This window comes from Grammomys surdaster, unplaced genomic scaffold, assembly GCF_004785775.1.
Source record: "Grammomys surdaster isolate TR1022 unplaced genomic scaffold, NIH_TR_1.0 124988, whole genome shotgun sequence".
NCBI lineage: Eukaryota > Metazoa > Chordata > Mammalia > Rodentia > Muridae > Grammomys > Grammomys surdaster.
In genome coordinates, this window is record NW_021619916.1 from 525,034 (window position 1) to 538,855 (window position 13,822).

The following is a 13,822-nucleotide window of genomic DNA, read 5'->3' on the forward strand; positions in this document are numbered from 1 at the left end:
CTCTCTCTCTCTCTCTCTCTCTCTCTCTCTCTCTCTCTCTCTCTCTCCCTCCAATGCACAGCTCCCCAGGGTGCCCTCCTTTTCATATACAGCTAGGTGATTCCCATTCCAAGAGAGTCTTCTTTGTGACTCTCAACCTTAACTGTCCAAAACTAGCTCCAGGAGGCCCTTGATATAACCTCTATTCCATTTATATAATCATTTCCTTGGCTTCCTTATTTACCTCCAGAGGCCCTCTCCACTTCACACCTGCTTATTCTCTCTTTTATCTGTATTTATTAGCATTTCAGGCCCCTATTACACACATTCATTCAATGCAGTAGACTCTTGACAGGTTTACACGGCTATAACTGGGTTTATTGTCCCCCCTGATTAATTTACCCCTTCTTGTCTGATGTAGAGATATCCTTAGTAAAGCTACTCACCAACGAACTCATTTCTTCTGAGCTCCTTCATTTGTAACAGAGGTTGCCAGTTACTGGAACTAAAACCATGGGTATACCACATCAGGCCTAACAGAGCTTATGGGAAGTGGGACATAGTGTGCGCCAGCTTCCCCCTCTCCCTCAAGATTGTCCCACTTTCCTTTGACTGGAGTCTTACTTCCCCCAGCCTCCTTGGGAATTGCATTTTTTGTTGTTGTTGACATTTTAATGCATCTGTTTTCCCCAGAGAGAGTGAATTTTCTTTGTGAGTTCAGATTCCAGCTTTATGTTCCAATCTGTCAGCACTGATATTATGGAGTATCTGGGCTCTTCTTGCCAATCCCTGAAGCACTCTGGATGGTTAGGGTAGACAGGCACAGAATCTGTGCTTTCTACTAAGAGAGTGACATCGAGCTTTTCAACTATGTTTTTAGGGATAGTTGTTAGGAAATGCTGTATCTTTACTTTCAAGTGCATCTCCTCTAGATTAGTGGAAAGAGTAATGAGATTTGCTTTCAAAAGAATCTAGGTTCCTATCCTATTGTAGACTTAACTAGGGAGTCATTTGGCTTCTCTTGAAGCATAACATCAATATCTGTAAATGGAAATAACAGCACTTACCTCTTGTTGATTTGTTGTGGAGACAAGATGATGTGTGTATTAGTTTCCTGAAGCTGCTATAACAAATCACAGACTTTGTGGTTTAATAGTACTGTGATGGATATTCCTGGTTGTCAGCTTGCCTATATCTGGAATGAACTACAGTCCAGAAATGGAAGGCACACTTGTGATCTAGATCTTGAGGCTGGAAGACACAAGTTTTTGACCTGGATCTTGACATGGAGATCTTGAGGCATAGTGGTCATGAAAAGCTTTGGTCCAGGCAAGGTAGTACATGCCTTTAATACTAGAAGACTGAGGCAAGCAGATCTCTGAGTTCAAGACCAGCCTGGGACAAAGCAAATTTTAAATCCAGGCAGAGTGGCATACACCTTTAATCTGGGCCACATCTTCTTCTGGAGGCCGACATAAGGTCATTGGGAGAAGGGAGGCTCACTCTTCTTTTCCTGCTTGCACTTATTTGCCAACACATCTGTTGGAACCTACTTCTTCAGGATTTCAGCTTATACAGAAGGCCAGCTGAAATACCCAACCTTGTGGGACTGAGCAACTATTAGCTTCTGGGATTTTCCATTCTCAGCTGCCCATTGTTGGACTACAGACTAAGTCATTCCAATAAGTTCCCTTAGTATGTAGAGACACTCCATAAGTTCTGTGACTAGAAAACCCTGACTAATACAGACACATAACCTCCCACCTGTTTTGTGGCACTGTGCACGCTAGGTAATTGCTGTGCCAATCAGCTATGGCGTTAACTCCAGCAACAGAATTTATTATCTTAAAATGATCTACTTCAAAGGTCCAGTGCAGATCTCACTAGGCTAAAATCAAGGTTCTGGTAGGGCCATGTGCTTTCTGAGAATTCTAAAGGAGGTTCTGTTTCCTTGTGGGTTTTTTTTTTCCCAGCTGCCTTAAATTGTCCGAATCCTTGGTTCATTATCCTGCTCTCCATCTTCGAAGGTGGCGACTTTTCATTTTTTATGACCAATCTCCCATAATCATAGCTTCCTCACTATTGGGAAAGCCTCTCCATCTGTAAAGGATTTAGGGAGTTAAATCATGCTCATGTGGTTAATTCAGGGCAGTCTATGGTGATGCTTTAGATACATTCTAAGGCAAACTGTTCTCTGTCTTTTTCTGAGTCTTCACTAACCAGATTTTCAAGACAATGTATGGTATTTCTATCACGCTTCGAAGAGTCTTCTAGCCTCTATCCTTTGTCCAATTTAAAATATGGCCCAGAGAAGGAACAAACTAGAGAAGGAAATCCTATCTCAATTTTGCTTTATTTCCTTTGAGATCCTGTCAATATACCCCATTAGCCTGATCCAACCCTAAGTCAGAGAAGAGAGACCAAAGGATGGATCATGGAATAGGAGGGTAAGAGCTGAATGTTAGAGAGGTCGTGATGGTGGTGGTGGTGGTGATGGTGTGTGTGTGTGTGTGTGTGTGTGTGTGTAGAATATCTAGCAAAAAGGTAAAAATAAAAGTAGTAAAATCATTGATATTTTATCTGACTCCTGTCTTTTGGTGTTTGTTAAGCAAGTTTCCATCTTGCTGAGAATGGTGTAAATGTTTACTTCAGTTTTCTTTTAGGATATTTGTGGGTTTACTTTCAATACTTAAAAATTAAACAGCCTAACATTAACAAAAGAAAGCCTTTCCCAGGGTTGGGTCTACCTTCTTTTATGCCAAGCTCTACTGTTCCTTTAACACCTGGAGTTGACAAACTGGGTGTGGGGCCAGGACTAGAATGAGCAACCATTCTGCAGCTGAGCCCAGATTCTCACTAACCCTAATGGATACTGGGGCAATTCTTGATTAGTGGAGTAAGTATGACTGTGCATATTTCACCTAAGTCTCCATTTCATCAGGATAACCTTATACATTTAGCCAAGTAAAAAGTTACTTAGTGCATATACTTTTATGCAGGGAATGAATCCTATGAGTTAAAATATTGATTATGTTTCCTGTCGTCCACATTTGAAAATTCAGCTACTGCATGATTAAGATGAGCATAGGATAGACAAGAAGTGGACCTCACCCATCACCTTCCATCTTGCAGAGATCTCAGTCCTTAAACTCCTGTAATAAACACTTCTGGCTAGTGCCACTTTGTTGTCGAGGTTAAATGGATCAGAGGGATATGAAGAATTTCCTTAGTGGGGGAGGCACTGCTGAGTTTCATTCAGTAGGAGTGGAGCTCGAGTGTGACGAGGGAAGGCAATGCCAGGTGCATAGTTTTTGAGATTAATTATTGCATTAAAAACTCAAGCTGTAGTTTATGTTATGAAACTGCAAAAATTTGTCCCAATCACCCAGGTCATTACAACCTTCTTCAGTAGTATGTATGTAATTAAATTGCCTTTTAAATGCCATCTGACAGTTCTGCACATATATAAAGAGAAGAAACCTAACAAAACTTTCTTCAAAGTGCAAACTTTTCATCTGGTGGAGCAGTTGGCACATGCTTTTTAATGTAGGTATATTAAAACACACCCAGAATTTGTTTTTATCAAGTATGGCATGCACTATGTATCGCGAGGGGACTGCCGAGAAGGAAGACATTTTTACTTGTGGTTCTCAAGAGACCAGAGACACAGCATCCATGTCGGGCCCCGTGAGAAGCACCTAGGGCTTGTTGGAAGGCAGAAATGGGAAGAGAAAGCATAGGCAAAAGCTTGTATCATGAGGAAGGCAGGAAAGCTGATCCAGGTCAGGACTGAACAGTTGGGACTCTGTGCACCCTGAGTGTAGAGACTGCTTCTGGTTGTCTGGTGTCTAGTGCCAGTGTGATTATATGAGTATTTAATGATTATTATATGAATATTGTATAATGATTATATGAATGATTATATGAATATAAAAACTAGGCAGACAAGGTGGCTTATAGGCTTAGAAGTCAAAGGTGTGAAGGCAGGCCAGACCTTCACTGTCTGAAGTTAGCTGGGCCTGAGACAGGCAGTCTCTGTAAGAACTAGCCAGGTCTCAAATGTCACTTTATCATAAGCACAGAAAAAAATACTGTAGCTAATATAGTAGGACTCAGAATATCTCCAGGAAGGGGAAGCAGCCTACTATCTTGTTTGAATCATGTCTATTGCTACGAATAGCAGTGCATGTGTTACTTATAGTACTTCAGGGGAAGATGGGACTGTCCAAGGGAAGCCATGCTTGGCATTTCCTTAGCATGCCTGCAGTGCTAACGTCGGGACAGTGGCATTTCTTTCTTGAGAGTGTTGAATTGAGCCGTTTTCTTTTCCATCACATTTGGTGGTGTCACTCGTATTTGTCAACTTTACTGGGCCATGCAGTGCCTAGATGTTTGGTCAAACTATTCTGAGTGTGACTGTGTTTTGTTTCATTTATGGATGAAACAAAAGTTAATGTAACTAGACAACTCAGATTGCCCTTCCCTGTATGACAAGGCTGTCTGAGTGTTATACAGTGGAATGCAGTTCTCCCTGCGAGACCCATTTGAAACATGGCCTTTTCTCCTTCCTGGATGGGTCTTTGGATCAGAACTTTATCACAGTCAGAGGTGGACTAGGTCTTTGGCTTGCTGACTAAAGAGCCTGGGACCTGTAAGTTCCCATGTAGTGGTTTGAATGAGAATGTCTCCCATAAGCTCGGGTATATGAACCCTCAGTTCACAGGTGGTGGTGCCATTGTGGTGTTTAGGAAGTGTGGATTTGGTGATGGAAATGTATCACTGGGGCGGGCTTTGAGAGTATATAGCCTTCCCTACTTCCAGTTTGCTCTCTCTGCTTCTTGCTTGTGGTTGAAGACCTGAATTCTCAGTTCCTGCTTAGACTACCATGCCTGCCTGCTGTCATGCCTCCTGCCATGTTTCGGTGGACTCTTATCCCTCTGGAATTATAAGTCCAGATAAACTCCTTTCCATATACTTCCTTGGTCATAGCGTTTATCAGAGTAACAGAAAAGCAATTAACACAGTCATATGAGCTATTTCTCAGAAGCACCTCCAGGTAGTAGGGTGTGTGGGACTGTTTGTTTTTGTTTCCTCCCTAGTTTTAAAATCTCCTCCCTATGAATGTTGGTCTGGTTCTGAATTGGCTGTGTAATCTTGAGGATAGAACTACTTTTCTTCAGCCTCAATTCTCCCAGCTATAAAATGGGCATAATGCCCACCTGAGCACCCAGCATTGTATCTGGTACATAGGAGTTGTGTCCAGGGCAGTAATGAGCAGTTTTATGTTAAGGATTGTGACCTAGTTTCAGATTGTTCAGGAAAAGCATGCTATATATCTGTATGCTGATGGAGGGGGTAGGAAGGGCAAAGGTCAAGACTGGCATAAAGAGGAGCCAGCTTCAGGGAGCCTCTGAGCAGTGGTAGAGTGTACTAGAGGAGGCTGTGGTCCCTAGAGACAGCTTTGCTGAGAAGTGAATGAAATCTCTGTTTCAGGGCCTCCATCCTATGCAAGGCAAGCCAGGGTGCCAGAGAGGGAAAGATGGTTTCTAGGGAGGGCGATCTGTGTATATGTATTTCTGGTAAATCACCAACAGAGATCTCCAAAGAAAGAGTGCTGGATTTCAGGGATCTGTGCATTTGTTAGAACTTATTTTCTCATTCAATGTAAATATTAAATGTTGAGTCTAAATTTATAGTCTAAGTTTTAGATTCCTAAATTATTTCAATTTCAAGCCCATAAATACATAATCTGCCTTGTCTAAAAGCTGGCCTCTTGCCAGGTGTGGTGGTGCATGCCTTTAGGCCCAGTACTCTGGAGGCAGAGGTGAGTGGGTTTCTATGAGTTCAAGGCCAGTCTGGTCTATTTTGTGAGTTCTAGGCCAGCTAGGGCAACATAAAAGAGACCCTGTCTCAAAACAAAACAAAACAAAACAAAACAAAACAAAACAAAACAAACAAAACAAAACGCTTTCTATCTTGTGAGGATGTGTGTATGTATATGTATACGTGTATGTGTATGTGTGTTTATGAATGTGTTTATATGTATGTATATGTGCACATATATGTGTATGAGTATATGTGTGCATATGCTTGTTTGGTCTGATTATATGTGTGTATGAGTATGTGTGTATGTATGTGTGTATGAGTGTGTGTGTATACATGTGTGTGTGGTGTGAATGTATGTGTGCATAAGAGTGTGTGTATATGTGGTGTGAATGTATGTGTGTATAAATGTGTATGTATGTGTGGTGTGAATATATCTGTGTATAAATGTGTGTGTGTGTGGTGTGAATGTATGTGTGTATGAGTATGTGTGTACATAAGTGTGTGTGTGTGTGTGTGTGCACAAATGCCTGTGTATGAATTTGGAGATGCAGCACTCTTCTGCTCTGCCAGAGCCTGCAGGGGTTGCTGTTCTGAGTCCAGGATTTGGAAAAGCTCCAGTCTGGGCTGTTCTCTTCCGGGTTGGACTGCTGACTGCTGCAAATGCCTGGGCTGCTGCTGCAGAGGACATCTAGAAAGAGTTGCTCTTCATAAAAGAGTTCACTCTAGATCTGGCCCTACTGCCTACACTGTGAGACTTTAAAAGATCACTGCCCTCTCTGAGCCTCTTGTTTCTCCATTAGTTCAATGCTTTTGAAACCCCAGTGTTGACTCAGTTGTGGACATTATGATAAGTGGTTCTAAGTTGTGTTGCCAGGCCTCACATCAGTATTCTCTTGCAATTACTTGAAATATGCCCAGAGTTTAACTTTTAGTGATAAAAGCCTGCCACCTCTTTGCACAGTTTTGGACTTGATCTAACTTTGATGCCGTGAGTGAATGAAGACGTGACAGACACACAGACACAGAGAACCTATGCTCATTCTGATTGGAGAAGTCACAATACACTGAAGCGTAGTGTGCTTACACACACAGTTGAACATGCAGGTTGGGTATCACACACAGGTAAACAGGCAGGGTTATTATGTATAGTGGAACTAGGAGGCAGGAGTATTAGCTGTCGGGGGGCAGCCTTCAGGCTGGAAACATCCAAGGAATAAAGCTTTGGTGGGCATTTTTTTTGCACGCACCATCAGCATTCACATTCAGATCTGAAGAAGGCTTTGCCATCACTCTGAGCCTCGCTGGGGAAGGCTTTGTCAATCCTATGGGGCTGAAGCATTGGTCTTTGATGCCGCCATACTTATGTCAACCAGAACACAATTGCTCAGGATGTCACACGATCCTTACAAAAAGCCAGTGTCTGTTCTAGCACACTGTTTCCTGTTTCTGCATTTACTTATCCATTCAGTTTTCCATTTGCTTCCAAATACATAAAAAACCAGACACAAGGCCACAAGGAGCACCCATGCAGATCCTTCAGTTGACTTCACATTCTTACCTCATGGGCTTTCTTCTTTTCTCTCCCCTGCCACATCAAGTCTTATCTACTGTAGAATCTTCAAGGAAATTCCAGGCTATTTTAACCATAATAATTTTAGTACTATTTCTAAGAGCCAGGGATGCTTAAAAATTATATTAATATTGTTATTTCACCTTGCCCCAACATCTAAAGCTTAGATTCTTTTTTTTTCAATGCACTTAGTAACTTAAATAACTATGAAGTAACTTTCATATCACATATCTCTCTTTAGTATTTGGGATGTAATTCAGTTACTTCCTGTGAAAATAAAATTCTGCCAGTGGGCATTTTTTCCCTGAATTATTGAACAACCAGTTTGGATGACTCCAGGTTTGAAGAGTTGGTGGACCTTACATCAAGAATGCTGGAGGTAATACTTGCTGGGCACCAGCTCTCTATGAACTCAGCTAGGCAATTCTGGCTGCTCTCAGCCCAGTGAGAGGTGTGTCAAGTGACATAAGTCTGAGGACCTTTGGCCACAGGCAGTCTGTACTGTGTGTTTAGGAAGGGCCAGCTGTGGAAAGGTTGCCAGTAAGTGACAGAAGTAGCAATGTCCAGGCAGCTGTTGACACCTCAGCCAGCAGGGGTTGTTCTGTGTCCATGTGTCTAGTTCCATCTTTTGTAGGAGGAACTCAATTGCTTTAGGACCGACCGAGGGGTGTTTAATCCAGCTTAAAAGCATAGTATCATTTAATCAAAAACTAGATTGAATGTGCCACTTGGAAATGGAAATTAAGTTAGTCTTATTTATTGATTTGTTAATGTGTGTGTCTCACTTTATAAGAATGTGGAGATACAGTGGCTGCTTCATCTGTAACATTGGTAGTTAAGACATTTAAATTAACAAGTGCACACTGTCCAGGCTATTTTCTGGGGAGACTGAGAAGCTTGTTTGATTTATGCTTCATTCTAACTTGTCGACAGGGCTGTCCCATTTCCTGTCTGCTGACCTCAGGGCCAAGTTTGGCCTTCCTTTTTTTCCCTTTTCTGTCTTCTAGTTAAGATCATGTTGTCGTCACTTCCTGATGTCCTGGCTGTTGCATTATATTTGGTTTAGGTCAATGTCAGAATTCCATGTGTGCTCCTCAGTGGTGTTTTCTGACAAGGCTTCTAATGACAAATGTCTGCTTTTGCTCGCCAACACCAATCCATTCTTTGATAACAATAGAATATTGCAACAATTCATTGCACTGTATCTCCACATTCTTATAAAGTAAGACACACACACACACACACACACACACACACACACACACACACTAACAAATCAATAAATAAGACTAAATTAACTTCCATCCAAGTGGCACATAAAATATTTATGTCAGCATTAAGGATTCCAGTCTCAGCCCCTCACACCGTCTTCACTTTAGATCCCCCAACAAATGATTTCCCAGGTTATTCTCACAATTGTTCAGTCGATACAAATTCAGAACTTCCCGTGATAAGCCTGCAGGTTTAATAACTATCTAGAACTTCCCAGAGAACTCAGGAACCCACTTAGCTGGTTTATTATAAAGGACACAAGAATGCCTGAGTGGAAGGTATTGGGAACACAGTGCTTCTGTGCCTTTTCTGGACATGCCACAGTCCTAGAGCCTCTGTGTTTGTAGCCACAGGGAAGTTCTTGGAAGCTTCTTCAGGACTTCTACTAGAAACCACTCTCCGGCCTCACTGTTTCTCCTTCTTTCTTGTGGGTCAGAGGGTGGGGCTCAAACTCTTAACCCTGTAATTGCAATCATGTTTGGGTTTTCTGGTCCCGAGTGGAGTCTAGGGGTCCTACCGTGAATCACCCCAATGTTGCAAAGTCAGAAAATGTTAAGGTTGAAGGAGCTTCTTTGAATGAGGAATAAAGTCACACATGCATGAATGTGCACACATCCATGTATTCACACATATGTATTCACACATGCATGTACACTGCAGTTCTAAAATGGGATATTAAATATCATGCTTATGGGAGTCACTGGCTTCTTCCTAGCCTTTGACAATGCTCCAGGCTTCTTTGTCTTCTTCATTCACAATGTTGGATGAGGGTTTCTCTCTCTTTCTCTCTCTCTCTCTCTCTCTCTCTCTCTCTCTCTCTCTCTCTCTCTCTCTCTCTTAAATTTGGTGTTATATAGCTAGAGTAAAAAGGATGTGGAGATTTCAAGTCTTTTAGGTCATGAGACGTTTACCCTAATGGATTTGTGGTTTTGGAATTGTGTATTTTAAGGAAGAATATGACTTTAACAGTTGGAGCACTCTGCTGTTTATTAATGAAGTTAAAAAAAAACTGGCTTGGAAGGCGTTGTGCTTAGATACACTGACCCCAGAAACAGACCATTGGTAAACACTGGACTAAAACAGACACAGCTTTCTTGGCTGAGCAAGGGAAACATTTGTGCAAGTTTCAAAGAACTGAGGTCAAATAACTCAAGCGGGAGTGACTGCAAACCAGAAACTTAGCTCTGCCTTCTTTTGGGTTGCCTTAAAAAAAAAAAAAGGAAATTAAATGAAACGAAACTCTTCCCATGGATCTAAGCTGTAGTGTGGGAGCAATAGAAAATGGTTTCCCCTTCTGGGACGTTGTGGGAAATAATTTTTTCCCCATTTAACATTGTCTTCCAGTTCCATCTCTGTGATGAAAATCTGAGATAAACTAACAGCTCATGCTCCCAGGGGCCTCTGTTGGTCGACATTTGGCCTCACTGCGTTAGGTCTGTGCTGGGGCAGAGCATCACTGCTTGGTGGAGGACGTTTACCTTATGGTTGCTAGGTAGCAGAGACAGGGGTCTGTGTGGAGGATATAGAGATCAGGATCCCAAGATCCTCTTCAGATACACGCTTTCTATTACCTAACTTCCTCCGACTAGGTCTCACCTCCAAACTGCCACCACTTGCCAATAGTGTCAATAGGCTCAAGACCAAGCTTTAGTACTGGAGACTTTGGGGACCTTCAGGATCTAACAGGTATGTGCAACATGCATCCCAGAGACTGCATGCATCCCAGGATAGCTATGAGTGTGGCCTTACAAACTTGCCGGTGACAAACCACATATCACAATGTGATACAAGGTTGGCTACTCCTGATAAGCCACGACAGTGCTGACCTGCACTTGTTCTGAGGATCACAGATACAGGATACTACAGTGACTTGAAACAGAAGTCCTGGAGCTAAGTCAGTCTGCCACTTTTGGGAGAGTCACAGAAATGCTATTGCCTCAATTTTGTCACCTGTCCATTAGGATGATATAACCCACTCAGAAGTTCAGTGCTGACAGAAAAGACATCATCAATGTCACTTATCATTGAAATGAATATTTATTCTCTCTCTCCCTCTCTCTCTCTCTCTCTTTTTTTTTTTTTTTTTGGTTTTTCGAGACAGGGTTTCCCTGTGTAGCCCTGGCTGTCCTGGAACTCACTCTGTAGATCAGGCTGGCCTCCAACTCAGAAATCTGCCTGCCTCTGCCTCCCAAGTGCTGGGATTAAAGGCGTGCGCCACCACCACCCGGCTATTTTATTCTCAAATATATATTTAGTATAACTTTTATAAAATACAGAAAACCAGAAAAATTACAACCATTCATTATTATAAAACCCAGAGAAAATACTTAATGTAACATTTTGACTCTTTTTTCTTTTTTATAATACATTTTCCCTTAACTTTGTTGGGATAACATATATATTTAATATGCCATGATGTACTATATTCATTTGTACCCAGACTGTCAGCATTTGATATATTCTTTGAATATATTAAGATTTTAGATGATTTCATGAGTCATTGTTGTAATCATATTTTACCCAAGCTTTCCTTAATATTCAATAATCAGACCACTATTGTCTCCATATAAAACTGAAGTGATCAGAAATTAACATCTGTGGAAATAGTCAAGGGCCAGGACTGCCTCAGCCTGAGTGAAGTCTGTTGTTTGTCCAAGGGCTATCAGTATTGATCCACAAACTGTTAGCAGAGGGCTGTGCAGTTTATGAACAAGTCTACTAGAGACATCTTTGTAAGACTTCCCTCTTCTTCCACATTAGAATTTTCTCCTTGGAAGTGCAGCTGGGAGGGAGGGCAGGTGTGATTTTGTAGAGCAGTTGTATTGCTTTTAGAGGCAATAATGTAAGGGTCTGCTCCACTTTCTGTGAGCCTTTTTCTGTGGAATTGGAAAATTTGAGAAATGTTCGGATTCACTGAAGCTCTGCAACTGAGCTAATACTGATTAAAGCTGGTGTCTGCTCCCCGTATCCCTACCATTCCCTCCTGTAGGGGTTTCTTCTCCCCCTCTCTCCCTCTCTCCCTCTCTTCCTCTCTCCCTCCCCCTCTCCCTCTCCCTCTCCCTCTCCCTCTCCTTCTTCCTCCCCCTCCCCCTCTCCCTCCCCCCTCCGTCTCCCTCTCCCTCCCCCTCTACCTCTCCCTCTCCCTCCCCCTCTCCCTCCCCCTCTCCCTCTCCCTCTTCCTTTCCCCCTCCTCTCTGTTATAATTAAGTCAGTGATGTCAGTTAGAAGTTAATGATGTTAGTGGCTAGGAATCTTACTCCTCAGGAAGTGTTTGTATTTTAATAAAGGGTTCTTAGACCCTGGTTGAACTCACAGGGCTGAAACTGATAGGAACATCTGGGGTACCATGGTACCCAAAGTCTGGACCTCTAAGTCATTCAAGTCAGTGATGTCCTTCATGCAAGGCCAGTGCTATGCATGGGGGCACAGGGCAGCTCTTGAGAAGCCTCACTGGTCTCTCTACTGAGGAGCTGACTGCTCAGAGTGGCGGCTCCCCTCTTTAAGGGAAGAGTATCTCTGGAATAATCTTGAGGAGTTGTTTGTGAAGTTGATGCAATAAAAGACTGGCTAGCAGCATGATCAGATTCTTTACATAAAGTTCCACTTTATGATGCCAGGCAGGGATCCCTTTATGGCTTACATTAATCATCTGCTTGAAATTGCTCAATGTACTAAAGGCCTTTGCTTGTACAGCTAATGAGTTTGACTTAACTGTGTTTCCTTGGGTAAGCAGAGCAGGGACCTTACCTGGGAGCTGAGACCCTGACTGCCATGGTCAGAGTGAACTCAGTGTCAGAAAGCCGGGCTTTTATTCAACTGTTGCTCTTTTAGCAAAGTCACAGGTGCTCCTTAAGGCAAGGAGCATTACAGGTCTCTAGGTGCAGACCTGTCTACCCACTTTAATCAGCTTAAAAGCCAAAGAGACATTTGGACATGCCCGATAGAATGGATGACAGCTGGAGAGAAACAAACGGTACCCTAGATGAACAAGGATGGGAGGGACAAATGTTTAGTAAGAGTCTAAATGGGGAAGAGGGCTGGAGAGATGGCTACGTGGTCAAGTGCTCTTCCTGCTTTTCTAGAGGACAGAGTTCAGTTCCAAGTGCTCATATAAAAGCTCATAACCACCCATAAAAGACTGTCAAGATGGCTCAACAGGTAAAGGCACTTGCTACCAAGCCTGATGACCTGAGTTGATCCCCAGGACCCACATGGTGGAAGGAGAGAACTGACTTCCACAAGTTGTTCTCTACCCATACATGGACACACATAGTGCCCAAATAAATACAAAAAGGGAGGGATAGTTCTTTAAACAGTCCTAGATGGCCTGATAGCAGGTGGAAAGGAAAGGAAAGGAAAGGGAAGGAAAGGGAAGGAAAGGAAAAAGGAAAGGAAAGGAAAAGGAAAAGGAAAAGGGAAGGGAAGGGAAAAGGGAAAAAAGGGAAAAAAGGGAAAAAAGGGAAAAAAAAGGGAAAAAAGAAGGGAAAAAAGAAGGGAAAAAGAAGGGAAAAAGAAGGGAAAAAAGAAGGGAAAAAAGAAGAAAGGGAAAAAAGGGAAAAAAGAAAGGGAAAAAAGGGAAAAAAGGGAAAAAAGAAGGGAAAAAAGGGGAAAAAAGGGGAAAAAGGGGAAAAAGGGGAAAAAAGGGGAAAAAGGGGAAAAAAGGGGAAAAAAGGGAAAAGGGGAAAAAAGGGAAAAAAGGGGACAAAAGGGGAAAAAAGGGAAAAAAGGGGAAAAAGGGAAAAAAAGGGAAAAAAGGGAAAAAAGTGAAAAAAAGGGAAAAAAGTGAAAAAAAGGGAAAAAGGGTAAAAAAGGAAAAAAAAGGAAAAAAAAGGGAAAAAAAGGGAAAAAAGGGGAAATGGACAAAAGGGGAAAAAAGGGAAAAAAGGGAAAAAAGGGGAAAAAGGGAAAAGGGGAAAAAAGGGAAAAAAGGGGACAAAAGGGGACAAAAGGGGAAAAAATGGAAAAAAAGGGGAAAAAGGGAAAAAAAGGGAAAAAAAGGGAAAAAAGTGAAAAAAAGGGAAAAAAGGGTAAAAAAGGAAAAAAAAGGAAAAAAGGGAAAAAAAGGGAAAAAAGGGAAAAAAAGGGGAAATGGGAAAAAAGGGGGAAAAAGGGGAAAAAGGGGAAAAAAGGGGAAAAAAGGGAAAAAGGGGGAAAAGGGGGGAAAAGGGGGGAAAA

The 13,822-nt window shown here is 42.2% G+C and overlaps 1 protein-coding gene across 2 annotated transcripts in view; it reads left to right on the forward strand.

Annotated features, from left to right (window-relative positions):
- The window catches only part of Sqor (sulfide quinone oxidoreductase), a 41,583-nt gene that overhangs the window by 6,615 nt on the left and 21,146 nt on the right, over positions 1 to 13,822 (forward strand). The window lies entirely within an intron of this gene.